The following is a 23,316-nucleotide window of genomic DNA, read 5'->3' as shown; positions in this document are numbered from 1 at the left end:
TCCCTATAAAGCAAGCTTTAACCTTAAATTCACTTATAGACAGAAGAGGACAAATTATAGTACAGAGGCATTTTTTTCTCTTAGGTTTCATTGCCTGGTACACTGTGCCTGTTTTTTTTTTTTTTAAAAAACAAACAAACAAAAAACAAAAAAACTCACTCAAGTATCAGTTATGCTAACAACCAAAAACAGCTATAAAAATAGAATCTCCAATGCAGCCATCACAGAAGGGCTTGAGATCCTGATACAGGCAAGTTGAAATAGCTAAAATTAATTGGTAGAGGGCTTTAATAGAAAATATACACAAAAAATGTAGATAACAAGATGGAAACTAGAAAAGATCAAAAGGCAATGTGAAAATCTAAAACACTACATCACAATGACAGCTTCAGAGATGCGCATGCCAGGAGCACAGGCATCACCTAAGAAAATGTTCATTAAGCTTGAAGACCTGTCAACAAGTTCTTCCTCAAACAGAAATTCAAAGAGAAAAATGAAGACGGCACAGTTCATTCAAGATCTATGAGACAATGTAAAACACCTTATCCTTCGTATGATGAAAATACTTTAAGGAGACAAAAAAAAAAAAAAAAAACAAGCAAACAAAAGAAATACTCGAAAACAGCACAGAAACGGGCAGAAAATAGAAGACTGAGAAGAAACAGAGAATAGGAATAATAAATTCGATCTTCCCTAAACTTATGTATATCATATTTATACTATAGACAAACAAAAAAATTTAACAGAAATAGTGTTTCATAAATATGCACAAATATTGTGCCAATAAAATTTTAACAGAATAAATTTTCAAAATGCTAAAAGGAAATAGAATGAAAGAGACATCCATCCATAAGGGGAAACAATATCTAAATGGCTGTCTTATGAGTGGGGGAGCGGGAGGGAAGTAGGAGGAGGGGAGGAAGTGGAAATTTTGATTGGTGTTATTTATAAAGTAATAATAAAATAAAGAAAAAAAGAAGGAAACAAGCAAGGAAAGAATGAAATCTTTAAAATGCTTAGAAAAATATATATTTTTATATTTAACATTTAGTTCTCAATAAAATTATCCTTCAAAGGTGAAGAAGAAATAAACTAACCAGATAAAAGTAAATTATTGGTTTTCTCTTTAACTCTTTTTAGAAATCACTTATCTAAACTAGGTGGTGGTGGTGCACGCCTTTCATACTAACACTCAGTAGGCAGAGGCAGGCAGATCTCTGTGAGTGCGAGACCAGTTTGGTCTACAAGAGCTAGTTCTAGAACAGGTTCCAAAGTTACAGAGAAACCCTGTCTTGAAAAACCAAACTAAAAAAAAAAATCACTTAGCTCTGCCTATTATGAAGTTTGAAGTTTGTAATTCTTATCAAGCACATTCTACATATTAATGCATTATGTCTTTTTCTCTGTCTCTATCTATCCCCCCCCCTTTCTGGTTCCCACCTCCTTCTTCTTCACAATCATTACCTGCTCCGGAGGAAAATGGGAAAACAGGAAACAGAAAATTTGAGGAAGAGAAGCTGCAAAGATGTGTAAGATTTATGTCAGCTTCACCAAGCTGATTCACTGACTCTCCAGGCCTTGACGGAGCACATACTATCAGAACAGAGTCTACCTGCTATTTTCCTGAAAAGCAATGAGTGCTCGGGAGCCTCTCAGTCAGGTGATCACTAACAGAGCTCCCATCCAGGCATTGTGTCATTTAGATCTCAGACTAAGACCTTTCTGCAAGCAAAGGACTTTAGACATTCTCAGTGTATTCTCACACACATGCTCTTTCAATTGTGCAGTACCTGTAAGCACAGAATCTAACACTACCTAGAAGCTACAACCTTCAGGAGAACCAAAAAGAATTGAGTTTTACAGTAATATAACAATGATAACATAGAATGCAAATCTAAATAAGAGATAATGATTTATAAACAGTGGCAACACAGTAGATTATATACAGGGTGATTCATCATTCTTTTTCAATAGAATGTAATAATATAGATGCAAGAAATTATCTTAAAAAGTTCATCTAAAATTGAAGAAATAGAGTTTCTTTTTCTATACCCACAGATTCCATTTTCACACCTCTCTACTGGGTACCCCAATCTCCCATTAAACTCTCACTAGGCTCATCAAACACAGTACTAGACTACCCCAAATCAGCTGATACTCACACGGAAAATGCACATCTTACTCTGCACAGGAAATAGTTCAACATATATTGAAATGCTTACTGCAGAGGAATCATCAGTTCTAATCCAAATTTCCTTTTTGGATTAGAATATTTTAATTTACATTTTAAAAAAAATACACGTCTCAAATGTTTGAGAACTTGGGTTTCTGCAGAGATAATTATGAAAAGTTACATCTGAAAGTAATAGAGTCAGCATAGCCTCAGAACCCAATTGTAAGCTCATAAGTGCTAGGTAGCCATGCAATGGTGAGGTACTTCATACCCAGGGGCATGTGGTGGATCCATTCTGCCTTTGTTTATTACAAGCTCTGCCTCAGAGGAAAAAGAACACCACTAGATCATTTGAGGGTCACGAGGGTGTGTCTGAAGAGTGTGGAAGTCACCTATAAGGACAGAAAATATTTTTGAATTCTTGTTAAATGCTCATTTTATAATTTTCTTATTGTTATCACAATTGTAGGGATATTGTTCTCTCTAGAAAAATCTCATTAAATAAAAAGGCTGAAATTTTATAATTCAACAAATAAAAAATTTTAAGCTTATAAAAATTTATTAAAAATAAATATTCAATATTGTAAACAGTATTTAAGTTAATTAAAGTAAATAAGCAACATTATTGAATGGTGAAATTTCAAATTTCTTAAGGGTGAAATCAGACACATATCATCCTATGATCCCCAACCAGCAACAGGAACAGTTTAAACATAATCCAAAAGCCTTTACCATTGGATATCTTCTATCAGAAAATGTAAGCTTCAAAATTCCTGTTAGTTAGAACAGTGCCTACGTAACCATGGCACAGGCTGCCTGTGATCATAGATGTAGCTAAATAAAGGTTTGACTCTATCCCTTGGGGGATATTAAGTAATTTGGCAGAAGTGCTTATTCAACAGGAGAAATTGATTATTAATTTAGAATTTTTTCCTACTCAACTGTTTATGATACTAGCAATGGAAGTTCTGACACATGTTCAGTTACTGTGCAGTGTCTCTCAAGGACAGCCAATATGACATCATAGTGTAGGCATGCTAACAGAAGAACTAAAAGGGATACAAACATTTCCCCTGTATCAGTGACCTCAAAGCTATAACTGACACACTTTCTGGCAACTAAAGAGTTCAAAGATCAGACTGGCAGAAAGTCAGAATTTCTGATATCACTTTTCCATAAGTAATAATCGACTATGGCTTTTAGGTTATACTGTTATACATGAGATACTCATTGATCTCCAGAAACTGTAGTAATAGGAGCAGCGGTGGGGCTGCGTCCCCAAAACCCCAGCCGCCTGCTCGGCTAGCTTATGCCCCGAAATAATTACACGAATACTGTATTCTTTTAATCACTGCTTGGCCCATTCTCTTCTAGGCTAATTCTCACATATTAATTTAGCCCATTTCTAATCATCTGTGTGTAGCACCCCAAGGTGCGCTTACCGGGAAGATTCTAGCCTACATCCATCCTGGGTCGGACCTTCATAGTGTGCGTCTGCCTGGGAGCTGGGAGCATGGCGTCTCTCTCTGAGGTGTCTGCTCCCGAGAGGAGAGCTGTCGAGCCTGAGCTCACTTCCTCTTCCTCCCGGCATTCTGTTCTGTTTACTCCACCTACCTATGTCCTAACCAATAAAATGGGCCAAGGCAGTTCCTTTATTAGCCAATGACCTTCCTCCATCAAGAAACCACTGACTCATCTTGCTAGCTCACACCTTTATCTAAGAAGCACAGTCCTTGTGCAGTCAAAGGACTTATTGCATCCCAGTATCACTGAAATATTTGACTTTACTTTATCAGTTGTAGGTGGATCTCTATCCTCTAATTTGGATAAATGCTACTTCTTTACTAAATTTCTGTCTATTTGATAGTTTTAAATTTTCTTTCAGATGCTAAAGCAGCTTCTTCTTATCCTCTATTTTCATGGTGAACTACAAAATCCAGTCTGCATCTTCAGCAGTTTGGAGAATAACATCCCAGAGTGTTTGAACTCTGCAGCCATCTCTTTTGAAAGTTTCCTTTCATGCTTGATTTTATAGCATAGGAAATTCATTGATAATCATTCTTATTTCTACTAATTCCCATAAACTTTCAGAAGAGATAAAGGAGAGGGTCTTTCTGTGACATGAGTGTCTACCAATAAATAAATAAACAAACAAACAAACAAACAAATAAATAAATAAAGGGCTTTCTTAGTTATTCCCTCATTTGAAGGTTTGTTTTTATTTTTTTTCTGTCCCTGGTGAGGTTGTTTTCTTTCTCCTTAGCCTTGTGAAGTTGAATTTTTCCTTCAGTCTTTCAGGAAGGTGACTATTTTTTTTTCATCTCCCTCTCAAGGACTTTTGCATTCATCAGCAGTTTAGTGAGCTTCACTCTGTCACTCTAAGAGGATTATAATGGGTGGTGATGGTGGAGGCGATGTTGTTGCTGTTGCTGGTGGTGGTGGCTGTGACAAGGATAATGGTTTTTACCCTTGTTTTCCTCTAGGATATTCATGTAAAAATATTTCGTGTTCTAAGTTCCATTTTTTCTTATTTTTATTTTTCCACTTATTAATTATTTTAACCTATGTCCTATACCTTGTCTGAAATAGTAAAGCAGTTCTCCATTTTAGCCACTAATTACTTCAAAAACTTACTGACTGTTTATTACTTATAGTAAAGAACTCAGTGGGAGATCACTAACTCTGGACTGACACTAGGGGAACCAGCAAAGAACCAAACTAGGCCCTCTGAATGTGGATGACAGTTGTAAGACTGGAGCAGTGCGGCCAGGGTTTATCCCTATTGCTTGAACTGGATTTTTGGAGCCCATTCCCTTTGGAGGGATACCTTACTTAGCCTAGGTATAGGAGGGGGCCTTGGTCCTGCCTGAACATCATGTGATAGAATTTGTTGACTCCCTATGTGGAAAGCCTCACCCTTTCTGAAGACTGGTTGGGTGGTGGGTGCTGGGGAAGATGGAGAGAGCAGGAGGAGGGGTGGGAGTGGAAACTGGGACTGGTATGTAAAATGAAAAAACAAATTTAGAAAACCCACTTAAGATAAACATGTTAAAGATTCATGACTTATTACAAATGTAATCCACTTTTTTCCCTAATGTTCTTATTGTCATGTTCTTGCTTTTGTTTGTACAGGAGATGTGCATTGTAATATAATCATTATTTTATTAAAAGCTTGTATTAATAACTCTATAAATATTTTCATGTTTTTTATTCTGATTTGCCACATGACCTTTATTTGATAGAGATATAGAACACTTTAAATTATTATCTAAGAATATTGACAAAAATGGTGGCAGTTTCTGCTTCTTCAATAAATTATTTGTTTCTTCTATGATGTGTTCTTTCTTCAATAATGCATATTTTCTTTTCCATACTCTGAAATTTCTCACTTTCTGTGAGGTTGTCCTAATTCTGTGTGTGATTGCTTTGTCTGTTCATGCTCCTGATCAGTTCTATCAATAGTCAAAGACCTGATCTCCTGAGTCTGCCATGTTCTACTTTCTAATGTTTATGACAGTAATCATTTGGAATGATGTACAATATAATTACAAGCATCAAAGTGCTGTCTCTAAAGATTTAGGGAATTTGGAATCAAGGAAAATGGTCTCATCTCAGTCGACCATGCGTAGCAACTTCTTGTTTTGTTTAGAACATAAAATACAGAGTAAACCTTATACGGACCATTTCGATTGGTCTGAGCCAACTGTAGGTAGTTTTGAAGCAGAGGCACTCTACTGATGAAATCAGGAGTTTGGGAACTACAATGGTGTCACAAACATTTTTACTTCAGTATTTTTGGAAAGATGCAAAATGGCACACACAAAGTTCTGAACATTTCTTTTCTTGCGAATGAGGATTTTTAAAATAAGCCTCCGTTTTTGCTCAGTTTTGTTCATGTTCTTTTCTATCTCTATATTTCTGTAGGCATTATTTTTCTCTATGGAAATCAAATTTATTTAAAAATTGATGTATTCAGCTTTTTGCTTACTCACCTACTGTTAGGGACCATGTTCAGGAGAGTCTTATAAATAGACAAAGGCAAAGGCTTCAAGAAGATTGAGTACATTGATTTCATAATTATTTTCCAAGGCTCCCTGCTGGTCCTTGTGGCTGTGGAGTAGGTGTTTGTAATTTCCCTGATTCTTCTGGGTCAGCACTGGTGTGTCACAACCCACTCACATTCTATCCAATGTTTTGATTTGTTTTATCTTTACTGAAGAGTTGATATTATCTTTCTTATTAAAATCCTTGGCAATACTCTCTTTTCTAGTTATAGCCATTCTTATCACCTAATAGCTGTACAATGGTGATGGAAAATATTTTTCCTTCCCTTTAAACACCTTGTGGACAGGAAAACAAAGTGCTCACATTGGTTCATTCTGTTGTCTTAAGTAAAAATATGTTGAGAAACTCTTAAATACCTATGGGCAGCTTTATTGTTTAATTGATATGGTAGTAAGTTGACAATTGCATTGATGTAGAATAGATCAAAGTGTTAAATAAAAACTTATAAAACAAGAAAAGAGCACAAAATAGTATAATGTGAGAGAGTTAAGGGTGAAAGTCGAGGTGGAGTGGCTGGCAGGCACCGAGAAATCCATGCCTGAACAGTTCTAATGGAAGATCTAAGGGCTCAGAGAAACGGAAGGCAGATAATAAAACAAACTGCGGGACCTCAAAGGGGATAAGAGATAACTTAAAGTAAACTAAAATATGAGTGGTCACAGCCTAGGAGAACGGAGCTAGCTTACATAAAATTCCATGTTCCATAGAGATAACAATTCCATGATAATTATAGTGCAGAACAAAGAAACGCACAAATCAAGACACTTCTCAAACGCATTAGTGGAAGAGACATGCAGGGGGGTTGAAAAAGCAGAGAGATTTCATTTATAAGCCTCAGAGAATATCTGACAGCACTCTTAACCTGTTGAATACTCTGCTGGCAACCGGCTGTCTGTACTTGGCAACCTTTTTCCCATGGTAACATAGATGTTAGGCCGCATGTAAAGGAGGACAATACATTTCTCTCACTGGAGCTAAAGATGGTCCAAAATAATTTGGCTCTAAATTTGCAACATTATAATTTTCCCACATCATTCACATTTTAGTCACTTACTCAGCCTTGCAGAAGGTTCTATATAACGGAATTTTTCTAGGAACGTCTGTTCACACAGAGAGCTATCTGTCAGTGGCATCTTTTAAAAAATCTGTACACTCATTCACATTTTACCTATTCTGTTACTTGAAGTACTGCTTAAGTTTTTTTTTCTACTCACCAAATGTCACTCTTCCCACCCACATGCAGAATCCATATTGTATGGCGACATTTGATTTTTCTTGGTCTTCTCTGTCCAGAGAAGACTGTTTTCCCATTAATTCAGCATCTTCCTTTCAGAAGTTTAACTTTGATATTGATAGAAGCACAGTTCTTCTGTCATCAAACTACAAAATGGTGACTGCTTTGCACATAGAACCCCACATCTCTCACATAAAGTAGAGTGAATACTTAAAATCCTTGCCTAAACAAATTTACATATTTAAACTTCTACCTGAAATGCCTGATATACAATAGACTCTCCATGTTGTTTTCCAAATAAAGCTTCAAAGCCGTTTTCAATCCACCTTATACTTTGTCTTATTGTAAAAGGCTGAGGTGTAAAGAAGGTAAAATATACAGATGTCCTCGGGGATCAGCTCTGACCTCTCTTGTTTGTTGTTAGGGAAAAACACTCAAGGGCCAACTCATTCTGGAGAAGAGTCTAACCAATGGAACAAGGCAAAAATAAATAATAGAAACACAGTATCGATTTACTTGAAATAATAAACTAATGCAAACTAATTTAATTACTGATTCAGTTTTGTAAAAACAAGACCCATTCTTTAAAAAGTGATTCTAGACACCAAAGTGAAAAGTATTTTGGTCATTTTAGTAAGCAAACAAAAGTCTTCTTTAGCTGCGTCATACCTTAGGAACCATTAAATGGGACTACATCTTGTAAAAAGTGAATGCTTTCTGAATATATGTATGAATGAAACAAGAACGCTGGTTCTGCAGCCTAGAGGTCTTGCTGCTCATAGTAGTACCACTGGTGCCTTAGACTCTTCTTTGCTGTCTCATTATCTGTGAAGACATATTTTAGTCTTTATTCTTCCACCAGAAATTATAGCTTGGTTTTTACACCCAGAATGATACTTGAGACTTATATTTATGTCCTTGCCTTAAGACATGGTAAGCAATTTCAAACAACAATAATTTATCCATAATTTTCTTCAAGGCATTATCATTTTTATACTTTATTATTTTATATACCTTACTTAATTGAAACACAATCACATTATTTTTTCAAGTGATGAATGGGTAATGAAAAATATATTTGACGCAATCCTATTTAGATGTAAAGAAAGATGAAACCATGCAATTTTAATGTAAATGAAATGTATGGAGTTAGAAAATACTATATTGAAGCTGGGCAGTGGTAGCACACGCCTTTATTCCCAGCCCTTGAGAGGCAGAGGCAGGTGGATCTCTGTGAGTTTGAGACCAGCCTGGTCTACAAAGAGCTAGTTCCAGGACAAAAGGACAGGCTCCAAAACCACTCAGAAACCCTGTATCGAAAAAACAAAACAAAAAGAAAGAAAATACTATATTGAGTGAGGTGATCTAGTCCCACAAAACAAATGCTGCATCTTCTTTCTCACAGGTGGTTCCTAGGAGTATATGTTGTTTTGAAGATGTATCACTTGGAGCTGGGAACTCTAATCTGTTGTTCTCTGCAATTTGACCAGTTGTTGCTAACTGTATGGATCTCTGCCTATTGGAAAAAAATATTTTTTGAGGGCTGAAGGCTATGCTTACCTGTAGATATAAGAATAAGCATTTAGAACACAGGGAGAAATTATAATGATTCTGGAAATGGCAGTGGTGTGGACAAGTATGATAGAGGTGAACATACTATTGTCATCTTTGAGTCTCTTCAATTATTTCAGAGCTCTTTACAATGCTAAATTGCAACATGCATAAGCCATAGGATTAAAATGTTAACAAAATTTTAATGATGCACAGAATAAAGTTTATTTATTTTTATGCCTCATGTTTTCTTATTCTAGTCAATGTAGAAAATATAGTTAAGTTTTGATGAACACATATTTTACCCTCTTTTATCAATGCTTATCTATTTTTAAGTGACAGTTTGATACTTTCCAGCTACAGATTTAACTCACACATTTGAAATCAATATATAAAATGTTAGCATTTCTCATCAGCAATAGCCAAGGAATCCCTACTTATACTAATGTCTGTAGCTGGGATCACTTTTTATTTTCAGTGACCTTTCTGTCATTATAAATTTCTTATACCTTTGTGCCTCAGGTTTTTTTTTCATGTATGAGGTGAAGCTTGTCTATTTTTAAAAATATCACTAAACATGTTTCAAATTTTTAGTTTGAAATTTCAAATTATCAAAAAAAAACCAACATACCCTTGTTAAACATAATTATCTCCCTTAAGATTTTCTGTGTGATTGAAAGGCTTTTATGATGCTTTTAGGAAAGCTACTTTTTCACCAAAAGGAGTATAATGAGCAGAGATATTAGTATTCTCCTAGTGACTCAATAGACATAATTCCTGGTAGACTTTAATTGTGTGATCGGAGTAAATTAAAAGATAACTTCCAGCTACTCTCATCTGAATTGCCTCCAAGTCAGGGTAAAAATGGAGATTTTGTGTTTTGCATTTGCATTACAAATTATTTGTGAAACTAATACAATATTTATATGTGCCTTTTTTTGTCTGAATCTGTCTTTATTGTGTATCTGTAATCCCTTTCTGACGGGCAGAGTTTTTAAACTGCTAAGCAGGTGTGGCTAGGAAAAAAACCCTGGGCTGTTTAAGTCCTCAACTTTGCTTTGAGCCCATTGGCAGCACTTGAGCTCATAGGCAGCACTTGGGAGGAGTCTGTTTGTACAGCAGCCTGTAAGAGAGACCAAGAGAGTCTGCCATGCTGCAGCCCAAGCCTGCACAGCCAGAGAGATATGAACTATGCAAATGTTCTTGGCTACATCTTTGTGAGTCAAGAAGCTCATTTTAAGTTTTCCAAGGCTTTATGTGAATTACATGTACCATGATGGAGCACCAAATGTAAATAGATGATTTCGTGTTTCATCTGATTCCATAGTCACTTTTAAAGTAATCACTACATGGGTTTGGTCTATTGCTCAGACTTACTACTAACTAGCTTTTACAACTTAAATTAACCTGTTTGTATTAATCTGTGTTTTGCCATGTGGGCTTTGTGGCATTACCTGGTCTCTAGTACATCTTGTTGCCTTGGAGGCTCTCTAGCATCTCCACTGACTCCACCCTTCTTTGGCCTGTAATTCAGCTTGTATTTCCCTCCTGGTTCTATCCTACTTTGCGATATGTCAAATCAGCTTCTTTATCAACCACTGGTAATAAAATATATTCACAGAATACAGAGGGGCTATCCCATAGCAATTTTGTTTTTGATGATATTAAGTTTTCATATTCATTTTGCCTTTACATTATCTCCACTTTTCACTTATCTTTGCATTTCCACATATGTTTTCAGTTTGCAAATTTCCACAAAAATTTATTAAGCCATTTGAGTGTGATTATAATGAATCCTATGGTCAGTTCATGGAAAATAAAAATTAATATATAGAAGTTTTAAAATAATGAATTTATCAGTTCATTTACTTAGGCATTTAACATTTCCCCCTTTTTAAAACTTCTTCTTTGTGAAGTCTTTCATAAATTTTATTTTATTAATTATTAAGAAATTAATTATTAAGAATTTAAACTTCATTTATATAATTTTATATTTTCATTTACTGTCTTCAAAATAGCTCATGTCTGCTACATTGGGCAGGTTGTTTGTGCTGAATTGCTTTTGCTAGGCATATTCCATGAGAGACTAATAGGATTCATCTGTATATTGCACAATCTGGTTTACTCTGCAAAATAATTATTAGAGTTCCAACTAAAATATTGGGAATTTAATTATTACCTCTCAACCATCTAGGGTCTGAACTCTGATCTCTAGGTCTGCAGAAGTCATGTTCATGGCAAAGACCACTTTTACATTGAGAAATTAGACTTAAAGAGTCAATCCCACAAAGACCTGACCTGAATACCTAATGCCCATAATATCAATACTTCTAATGATTTAAGCTACAAATCAAGTTTTATTAGCTTCTTCCTTGCCTTCCTCTCTAAAACTTAAGAAACATGTTAGTAGATACACATTAATTAAAAGGAACATCATCAAGAATGCCAATGAAGAACCAAATTAAGATGAACACAGCTGAGCACCACAGGAAAACAGTAGGCACAGCCAAGAGAATACCACAGAAAAGGTAGGGAGAGAACTGCAGGACCAGAGGGTTCGAGGATATCATGAGAACACATCCCACAGAATCAGCTAAGAGAGGCTCACAGAAACTGAAAGGCAAATATGGACCCTGTATGGATCTGAGTTAGGTTCCCTAAATATACATTATGGTTGTGTAACTGGTTCTTCTTCTGAGACTCTTAACAGTGGAAGTACAAAGTGTCTCTGACTCTTTTCCCTGAGCTTGAGACCCTTTCCCTCCTACTGGGTTATCTCATCCAGTCTTGATATGAAGGTTGATACCTAGTTTTATTGAAACTTGTTATGCCATGTTCAATTGATATCCTTGGGAAGCCTGTACATTTTTTGAAGGAAAACAGAGGGAGAGTCAATCTAGGAAATACGGGACCTGGGGGGAGGGACTTGGAGAAGTAGATGAGATGAGACTATTATTGGATACAATGTATGAGAGAACAAAAAATAAATAAAATTATGATGAACATAAACTTTTCTTTCCCTACGGAGTTGGATGCCCACTCCTCAAAATGGATGAAAACATTTTTTAACACTGTGATGTGCAGACATGACATTATACAATAATAATTGATTAAATCATTGGTCATAAATATTTAACTCAGACTTCAGTTCCTCTGCTCTCTATGGAGTTCTGAAGTGAGGATAAAAATTCATGTTTTAGACATTTGTAGGTTTTATGCCCATCCCAAAGTCATCTGGACTTTTCTTATGATCATATAATCATATACTGCCTTATAATTTAATCAGTAATAGTACAAGTGTAAGACATTCATGCTTTACATGAAATAAAGTATTATGGTTTACCAACCTGCAGGCACATTCTGATATCGTTATAAACTTGTTCTTTCAGTACTAATAGTTGCTTTTATTGCACTATAACACTGTTATCATATATTGTTGTATGAAGCCAGGTATAAAAGCTACTTTTGCATGCTACTTGGAAGCAAGCCACAGTATAGTAAACTTAAGTCCAGCATATGGTTAAAGCTTACACACCAGACAAAACTAGAGTCTTAATTTGAAGAAGAGTTTTATTAACTCTAACTCTTGGAACTAAATTACTTTTTGTATTAATAAAAAATTGTATGTTTTGTGAGTAATGGGGTTTATTTGGAACCCAGTTATTGATTTTCTCAGCAGATGATCCTCTAAGCTGTCTGCTGCAAAAAAGCACTATATGAATGTCGTTTTTTATTTGAAAATTCTATATTCAAGGTAATTGTTATTTACTTCCACCAAATAAAGCCCATCTATTGTTTTAATGCAAGTTCACAAGCCTTATTTAAGTCAAATACCATAATAACCATAGTCCAGGACATATAGAAGGCTTTATTTCAACTCCAGTTTTTACTTGCCTGTACCTCTTCCTTGAAGTATTAAACAAGAGAAGGACTATAACCCTTAAATCATTAATTTTTATGCAATGTATTATCTAGATACCTATATCTATACATCTATAAATCTAGATCTATCTATATCTGTATTGATAATTCATTTGTATTTATAAAAATAAAGCTTGCCTGAAGACAAGAATGTAAAAGAACCACTCTAGTAAGACAAACAGGCCAGGTAGAGGAAGCATACAACTTTATTCCCAGCAGTAACACTAGATATCCATAGAGACCAACTATTGGTGGTTCATACCTTTATAACCAGAACTAGAGAGGACTATAAGGTGGGATGACAACGGAACTTGTTGTCTTTAAGTCTGAAGATTTCATAGAGGTAAAAGCTCTCTAGTGGCTTGGCTGCTTTGCTTTTCTAATCTTTAGGTTTAACCCCAATATTTATATCTGGGTTTTTACTATTCATACAATATATATATATATATATATATATATATATATAGAGAGAGAGAGAGAGAGAGAGAGAGAAATAGTTAGATATACATATATTGTAGACAGCTTGATATATGTAGCATGAATAATAACACATATATATGGTAGATAGATACAGATACCTATTTCTGTCTTTATCTCTCTATATCAATATCTATAGATATATAGATAGATAGTTCCAGATAGATAGATAGATAGATAATTTATAGATTGTTAGGTAAATATCAATAAGCTATAGCTTCGCTCAGGGTCCACAGAAAGTGGACTGTATTGTAAGTGTTACAACTATTATCTAGAAAGAAATGAAAATAAATGAAAAAGCAGGTAAGGAAAAGAAAACCTCAGTACCAGTCTCAATGTAAAGGTTGTAATTCCTTCATTCAGCTTTTGCCTACACAGGGAAACTCCAAAGGGACTGCACTGAGAAACTCCCCTGAGCGAGTTTATCACAGGTTACAGCAGGAGTCACCCTGGCATTCTCCCTGTATTAACTGGTCTTCCCACTTGTCAATATTTGTCCTGTTGTAGATATATTTTTACTTTCTGTACCATGACATTTGACATCCTTGTCAGTTTCTCAAAAAGTCACACTTTCCTATGACTCAAGATGTGATGTCTGAGCTAATCTAGAAATGACAGACCAAAAGAGCAGGGGTTGTGTGTAGCTAGCCAAGCCATTGGCAGAACTTCAGGGATACTATCTGGGAGAAAAGTCTGGAACCAGCAAGAGAGCACCCAGTGGTAAGAGTAGAATGGATGGAATGGGGCTTTTGTAAGCAGAAGCACATGGTAGAAAAGGGAGACTAATAAAACAGATATGTTTTCCTCCTATGTTAATTGCATTGAAGTATTCACTGCACATACATTTATTATTTCATGAAACATATGTTTCCTCAAACTATACATCATTCATTGTGAAGTTAGTAGAGCTGAAAGTGGCAAGCTAGAATCTTCTATTCATTCTCTGGGGCCATGTTTTTTAGACTTTGAACTGTTGACAAAAATTGCTTTTTAGTTTTGCAAATGCAAGTTAATAAAATGCACATCAATAAATACTGTCTTATTGCTTTCCTCTGCTGTAGATGCTTAAAGCTACACAAACATAGCAAGAGTGAGATGACTCTTTCAGTCTCTTTATTTTATAATCCCTTTGGGAAATCAGATTAGTGGCTGTCAAGCTTCTGGCTAATACAACTTCTGGGTTCAAAATGTGTTTAAATTTCTTTCAGCATATATTACCTGTCTGATTTAATCATCTAGTAAATTATCTCATCAGCTCCATGCCTACCATTCTCTACAGTAGGGTGCAGTTTCTCTATTTATGTTGTTGTTTTTAGTTGGCTCTAAAGAAATCTTTATTGATAATTCTGACTCCATTCACTGTGGAAAAACTAAAAAAATATAAAACATCATAGTTTTCGATAAAACCCCTATAATCTAAATATACAAGAATACTAAGTACATGCTTTTTTGTTCCCTTTCTTCTCATTTCTGTCTAATTTTTCTTTTTATTGCCATTTTCTTATCATGTCCACATTTTCTCATTTTTCTACATGAAAGGAATAATCCTTTTACTAATTTCTTTGAAAAACTTACTGTGTTTTCAAATTTAACTTGGCATGACAATGATAATCATTTTCTTCAAAGGACATAGATGAAAAAATTTCCGAAGTAGAAACTCAAGGTATTAAAACAAGAAGAAAGAAAATGAAAACTCTTTTTGAGTTAATTCCACTTTTGGCAAGTTTGAATGGCTAGAAAGTTTGATAGGATATATTTGAACTCATTTATTCATAGGCTGTTATACATAGTCCAAATCTATGCTATAAACGCATTCTGAAAACAAAGGTTCTCTTCATCACATTGTAATAAAACTGGGCATTAAATGTAATCTTGTCACATGTTTTAATATCTGAGAGTTTTTAACTGACTTTTTCTTAACTTTTAAATCTTTGAATAAAAGGAAAGCCAACAATCTATAGTGGTGAATATTTTGACAGTTAGACATGTGTCTTATCTCACAAAGGAAGATAACAAAATCCATGAATATGTTAGAGCACTCGGGGATCCAGTCTTCAAAATAAGAGCCAAAATTAGTAAGAAAAATTAAAAAGTACAATTTCAGGGTAGATTCAAATGAGAATTATCAGGAATATTATAGGCTTTTCCTTTCATTTCTCAGAGTAGATAAAAGATTTTCTCTGATCCATATATTTATTAAATTCAAACGATGTTTTACTCTTACTTTATGTTTTAAAATTTATCTTTTCCAAGTACGATACATCCAGTCCACAGTTTCCCTCTCTCTAATCCACCCATCCCCCCAAAGTCCTCTGTCCTCCAGATCCACTCCTCTTCTTTTTCTTCTTTATAAAAGTGTAGGGCACCCAGGGATATTAATCAAACAGAACAAATTCCATTAAGTCAAGGCCCAAACCCTTATATCAAGGCTGGATGAAGTATAACTACATCATTTCTCCACTTTCTTTCCTCCACACTGTCCATTAAGACCTCTTGCTCTTTGCCAAATGCAAAGCCTCTTTTTCTTCAATTATTATTGTTGGTCATGTGGTCATGGTAGTGGTAGTATTGTTGTTGTTGGTGGTGGTGGTGGTGGCAGTCGTGGTGGTGATGGTGGTGTGTCTGTGTGTATGTGTGTGTGTGTGTGTGTGCATGTATGTGTGTGTGACTAAATACATAAATATACATTTAATTGTGTTTATTTTTCCATCTATGAGGGTTTACATGAATGTCTATGTCTAAACAACATGTAAACATGGTGCCTACAGAGGTTAGAATAGCATTTTAGATTTCCTGTAACTGGAGATATAGATGATTGAGACAAACTATGTGGTAACTGTTTCTGGGTCCATTGCATGTAGCAGGAAGTGCTCTTAATTGCTGAACCATCACTTCATGTTGTGGGAGCTTTGGGCCTCTTCCCGCCACCCAGCTCTTGGCCCCTTGGCTAGCTTATACCCCAAAATAACAACACACAAACTGTATTCTTTTAAACACTGCTTGGCCCATTATATCTAGCCTCTTCTTGGCTAACTCTCGCACCTGGACTAGCCCATTTCTAAGAATGTGTGTAGCACCCCAAAGTGAGCTTACTGGGAAGATTCTATCATATGTCCATCCTGGGTCGGAGTTCATTGCGTCTGTCCAGGAGAGGGGAGCATGGCCTCTGAGATCACTTCCTCTTCTTCCCAGCATTCTGTTCTGTTTACTCCACCCACCTATGTTTTAACCTATAAGGGCCAAGCAGTTTATTTATTAATTAACCAATGACCTTCCTCCATCATTTCCCCTTTTTCTGTTTAAACAAAAAAAAAAAAGAAGCTTTAACTTTAACATAGCAAAATTACATATAACAAAACAGTTATCAAGTAAAAATTACAATATTTACATCTATTTTATCTTTATCATAACTAAGGAAAACTATAACAATAGCTAAGTATTCTTCAATTCCATCAAAGACTCCAGAAAGACACAATATTACCTAAGAAAACAAGAAATAAGCAACTTCCAAACTCTAGAAATGACAGAGACATCTCGCTGCCTGGACAGTCACCCAAAGTTTCTCTGTACCGTTGGGTCATCCATCTTTGGCCTACAGGCCCATGGTATCCAGAGACATTTCCATGAAGCAGGAAATTTCAAAGTCAGTTCAGTCACTATCTGTTGTGTCCTGCAGAATGATCGCAGACTCCTTCATGAATCAGGAACCTTGAAAGATCATCTCACCTTTAGGCAAGTTCAGTAGTCCTCTCTCTGCGGGTTCTCTGTGTCTAGTTTATGCAATAGTCCAGGCAAGAGTAGAATGGCTATCAAACTCCATAAGGTGCCTCTTCGATGCCCATCTTCCTCTTGAAGTAGATTGGTGCTGTCAGGAGCAGATGTGTCTCATTGTCATGAAAAACCCTAAGTTATTTGATACTTAAATTTTTCAGGATTTAGAAAAATTAATATGAGGTGTATATAGTGTCCCAGACTTTAATGTAAAGGGCAAATACACCACATACATGCAAACACATAAGTACATGTGAGAATACTTTTTCTGAATACACATGCACAAACCACTAATAAAATGTTAATATGTAAAATTAAATTGCATATTAAACTAGTATAATTCCATGAAAAAGAACACGCACATATAGATACTCCATATATATAAACAAATAACAGTTCTAATTCACTGATAAAGTTTAATGATTTATTTGTATTATATAACTGTGATAGTTTTAACCGTCAATTTGGTGCAATTTTGGAATACTGGGAAGGATTCTGGGAATCTCAATGATGGATTATCTAGATTTACTTTGGTAATATCTATGGTGGATTACATTGATTATGTTAACTGAGGGGGAAGATGCACCCATTGTGGATAGTATAATCACCAGGGCTGCAGATTCTAGGTTATTTAAAAATGGGAAAATTAAGGCAAGCATAAGCAGGCATTTAGTAATTCACTGTTTTCTGCTGTTGACTGTTCTAGTTGGGCCATCTTTGGCTTTAGCTTAGACTTATTCTCTACCACTCTTAAAACCTAAATTAATCTGTTTTTACTCATATATATTTTGTCACATGCTGCTGCTTTTCCTCAACACCCTATATCTGACTTCATGTGAGTCTGATTGGCAAATCATCTGCCTGAGATTCTATTCCAGATTTCCTATCTCTGGAAGTCCTGCGTATCCTCTCTTGCATAGCTGCTGGTTATTCAGCTCTACTAAACCAACCAGAAGGAGCCTTAGGCAAATGAGGAAGAACATAGGCATATATTCATATGGTTTACAAAAAGATTATCCCAATAGTCTGTGAAAGGAATGTTATTGCCTTCACTTTCTTGCACAAAGGCCTGTAACATCAAGTTGTGATCTAAATACACTTTTTCCTATTAAGATTTTTTTTCATAGTATTTGTCAGAGCAACAAGAAAAGGAGCTAGGTAGTAATTAATTTAGGTTTTTGTCACAAAAGCTTTCAAAACAGGCGTGGAGATGTATGCCTGCAATTTTAACTCTCATAAGATTGAAGTGAGAGGATTGTTGTAACATAGTGAACTACAAGCTATCAAGGACTATATAATGAGACTCAAGAAAACAAAAAAAGGAAATTGGTATTTTAGTAACTAAATTATATAATATACTTTTTTACATTAATGGATTTATATTACATTAGAATGTAGTGAGTTGAAGAAATTATTCTGTTCACAGCACAACATTGTAAATAGAAATGTAAATTAAAGATAGGACCTTTCATTTCTCTTTCCTACCCTATCTCTTCCTTCCTGTCTACATCTTATATCTCTTTCTCTCTTCTCTTTTCTGTTCTTTTCCTTCATTTCTCATTTTCCTTCTCTCAATTTCTCTATTTCTTTGTTTAGTTGTTTCTTTGCTTTTTCTTTCTATCATTCTGTCTTTGTTAAACTTTCTTTCTTTTTTTAAAACTATTTTCTCTACTGCCAGCCTTAGAAACATTAGGCAAACACTCCCAACTGACCCATTTCTCCATCTTTTCATATCTCACATTGATGTATCTTAAGTAGAAAATCTGACATTTTTCACAGAGTAGCAATATGGTGAACAATAAAAATGTTTATTAGTCAATGAAGTTCAGTGAATTCTTTAATACCATTCATGCAGTTATCCATGATTAATTATAATGAAGCTCAGCTAATGAGAGCAGTCCAGTTTGTCATGTCATCAGAAGGAACATTCAATATTTATTTTATTTTTTAAGAAGGTAAAGAATTTACAAAAAGACCATCATTATTTAGGGAACTATATAGTCATTGAGAGTATGGATATTTGAGTACCCCCTCCCATTATTAACAGAATGTTTGAAGGGAGTGATTCAAAACAAGTGAGTTTTATTTAGCTCAGAATAAGAGCTCTGTAGACTAGATGTCAAATATCTAATAGCAACATCTAACTGTCATATGGTCAAGGCTTTATGATGGAAAAGAAAATGTGCCTAGGTAAAATCATAGGCAAGAAAGGAAGAGAGAGAATGACAATCACATTGTTCTTGCTGTCTAACCCAATCTTGCACCAATAATCCATTCCTGCAGAGAAAGAATACTGTAATCATTCTGCATGAATATGCTGTCCCTATGATTCAAATAATTCTCCATAAGCACATTAAGTCCAAGCTTTTACAAAGAAACAAAACCTAAACATGTGCTAGAGTAGAGATCGAGGATATTCCGTTCACAGCGTGAGATGGCTATGGACAACTGTGCACTGCATGGTCTTAGATATATCACACATAGACCCCATAGCTTATTTGTGGCATTGAACCATATAAGAATTTGAACAACATCACACCAAAGTTCCTTTATATTTTTAGAGTTCAAAATAATAAAAAAAATCTGGATAGTAAAAATACAAATATGTATCTATTTTTTTCTTGTTATTAACTTAATATAAAATCAGAGGGGAGAAAATCAGTTGAATTTGCTCTCCATTAAATCACTGCTGTGATGGTATCATACCCTTAAGAAATGACTTTTGTCTCATTGATTGCATAGAAAAATTCGATTGAACAAACACTTAATAACTTTTAATATTGCATAAGGCATTGTGTAAGCTTAATTTATCTTGAAGAAGGGGCCAAACATCTGTCTCACAGGTTAAAAATCCTACTGAATTATATATGTAAAGTTACTGTCATGTTTTATTAAATGCTTTATTTTTATTGAACTATTCCCCAACTGGCTCCCAATTTTCCCCTCTGTGAATTCTAACTTTAATCACTAGATGACAAATGTCCAACATGCTTAATGTTATTTCAGCACTAACCCATCTGGAGTTTTCTCATGGTTGAATCAGTTCTAAGTTACAGTATACTAAAAATTTATTTTAAAAAAACATGACGAAAGTGTTCCATTCGCTCCAAGGTTTTGAAAATGATTCTTAGATGAGACAACAGATTCAGATTATAGAAAAATAAATGAAAAAAAATTACCTTATGGCTAACCTGCTGCCCACCATTTCCAGTCACAACACTTAGAGGCAGAAGCAAAAGGATTGCAAACTGGAGACCAGTCTGAGGCATGGAGGAAAATTCTGTTTCAAAACAAGCAGAACAAAACAAAACTACTGCTCCTTTATACAAGCACAGCTTCCCAATGAACTCAGTGACCAACCATTTATCCTACGGCACATAATAATTTGCATATAATTCCTCAAATGATATTTGTGTCATATGTCCTTTCTCCACTATCTGTGGTCTTTCAACAGATGCCAACGTAGGCTAGACTCCATGTTTTGCCTGAATTTATCTTCTAGATTGCATTATGAAATAATGTAAGCAAAATCCAGATGGGGGTGGCGCGCAGTTTCTAGTCGGCAACAAAATAAGCCAGCACTTCAAAAGCTCAAATGTTAAATTAGCCAAATAATGCATCTTATTCTTAGTAATTTGACTAAAAATAAAGCTCTGTAATTTGGTTTTGGAAGTACATAAAGAACATAACACTGAGATATTGAAAGACAAGTCATAAGAACATTGCAATAGATTAAATGGAAAATATTTTAAAGCTGCTTTTTCAGATTTTTTTCAAAATAATCTATTTAAATTGATTAAGATTTAATCATACTAGAGGTTAATCTCAAGTTGTGTTAATTACTTTAAACTTAATGAGATATTCAAGTTTTCTCTCCAAGACCGAAGTACTGCAACAATCAAAATATGAGGAATATGGTCTGGTCCTCATCATGACATCATCAACATCACAGAGCCTAACCCTCATGCATTCCACTAAAAGAATTTAATTTAATTTCTACCCCATATTTGGATATTGGGTATATAGTCTTTAAAAGTCAAGGGTGAAAAGCTGAGGTTGACTTTACAAATTTGTCTTTTTGATTTTCAAATATATATTTCCATATTAACCGTCTGATGACTTTGAGTTTAGAATGTATTTGACTACTTACAGAGAAAGAAGAAAGTCATAAGAGCCATAATACCATATAATTTTATATATTATTTATATGAACTAAATTCTCTCAGGTAGAGTTTAGTGGATAAGCAAAAGGTTTTATTGGGGGTAATGTGGCTTCCATGTGTTGATAGGGTTGAAGGTCCAAGAGTAGCCTTAAGGACAGAGGAGTTTGGCATCAAGAAAATACATGGATCTGGATGAGAGAAGCACCAAAATCGAGAGACTCTTTAAGGTACTCAATAAGCTGAATCTGTTTGAATTTTGTACATATTTCTGTTTCTCAACCTTCCTAATGCTGCCACCATTGAATACAGATCCTCATGTTGTGCTGATCTTCGATAATAATATTACTGCATTGCTACTTTGTAACATAATTTAACTTCTGTTATAAATCATAATGTAAATATCTGATATGCAGTTTATTTGATAGGCAAACCCTGAGAAAGGGTCATGACCCATAGGTTGAGGAGCACTCATCCATAGCCTTCAAATTTATATCCTTGGGAACAAGCGAAAGAGATGACAGCGTAATCGAAACCAGAAAGAAAAAGCTGCAATTCTTTCCATTTCCATATCCTGGACCTGAATTTAACATAAAAACTCTGGAGATAATGAGAGAGAATGCCAAAAAAATTAATTTGAAAGCTACAGAGATAGGTCACATGATAAAGTGTTTGCTACCGAAGCATGGGGACATGAGTTTACATCTCCAGAATGGCAGTATGTGCTTGTAATCCCAGTGCTGGTAAAGAAGGAACAAGAGGTTTTCTGTGGCTTGTTAGCCAGGTCAAAAGGAAAAAGATGAGCAATTTGCCAAGAGTTTTGTCTTTTATTTAGCCTCTGTTGAATGCCAAGTCTCATGCTGGCATTGATCATTTGCTTTGATTTAATTAATGCAATTATAGGAAGTTGGCATATTTTTTTTGGAAGTTGGTATTTTAACACCTTTCTCTTCATAATGAAATTTTGGATAGACTACATTTTCACATTGTATCTAGTGAGCAATTTCAATGCAAAATTATGGCTACATTTCTCTCTCTCTCTCTCTCTCTCTCTCTCTCTCTCTCTATATATATATATATATATATATATATATAATTTATATTATATATATTTTATTAAAAAATTTCCGCCTCCTCCCTGCCTCCCTTTTCCCTCCCCCACTCCCCACACTCCCCACCCCTCCCCTCAACCTCCCTCTCCAGTCCAAAGAGCAGTCAGGGTTTCCTGCCCTGTGGGAAGTCCAAGGTCCTCCCTGCTCCATCCAGGTGTAGGAAGGTGAGCATCCAAACTGGCTAGGTTCCCACAAAGCCAGTACATGAAGTAGGATCAAAACACAGTGCCATTGTCCTTGGCTTCTCAGTCAGCCCTCATTGTCAGCCATGTTCAGAGAGTCTGGTTTTATCCCATGCTTTTTCAGTGGCAGTCCAGCTGGTCTTGGTGAGCTCCCAATAGATCAGCTCCACTGTCTCAGTGGGTGGGTGCACCCCTCGTGGTCCTGACTTCTTTGCTCATGTTCTCCCTCCTTCTGTTCCTCATTTGGATCTTGGGAGCTCAGTCCAGTGCTCCAATGTGGCTCTCTGTCTCTATCTCCATCCATCACCAGATGAAGGTTCTATGGTAATATGCAAGATATTCATCTATAGCCATACTAATGAATATCTTGAAATGGCGTATATTTCTTAATAAAAAGGCCATTGGATTTAGTATAGACAATTCTGAAGCCCAGTCATCAATAAAATAAAAATGAGGATTTACCATACTTTTACAACTGTTCACCCATTGTTCTATTGTGACTTAGCATGCAATCACAGGATCAGGAGTATCTAACTAGATTCTTGTCAGAAAGACGGTAGATGTGAGAATGCGATTCAATTGCACTGGTTTCCTTTAGTATCCTCCCAATCTATGCCTTCTAAAAGTAATATGTAAAGGAAGTTTTCTAAAGTGCAACAGAATTCTAAAT

Source organism: Microtus pennsylvanicus, chromosome 12 (genome assembly GCF_037038515.1).
Source record: "Microtus pennsylvanicus isolate mMicPen1 chromosome 12, mMicPen1.hap1, whole genome shotgun sequence".
Taxonomy (NCBI): Eukaryota; Metazoa; Chordata; class Mammalia; order Rodentia; family Cricetidae; genus Microtus; species Microtus pennsylvanicus.
Note: the sequence above shows the minus strand (reverse complement) of the source record.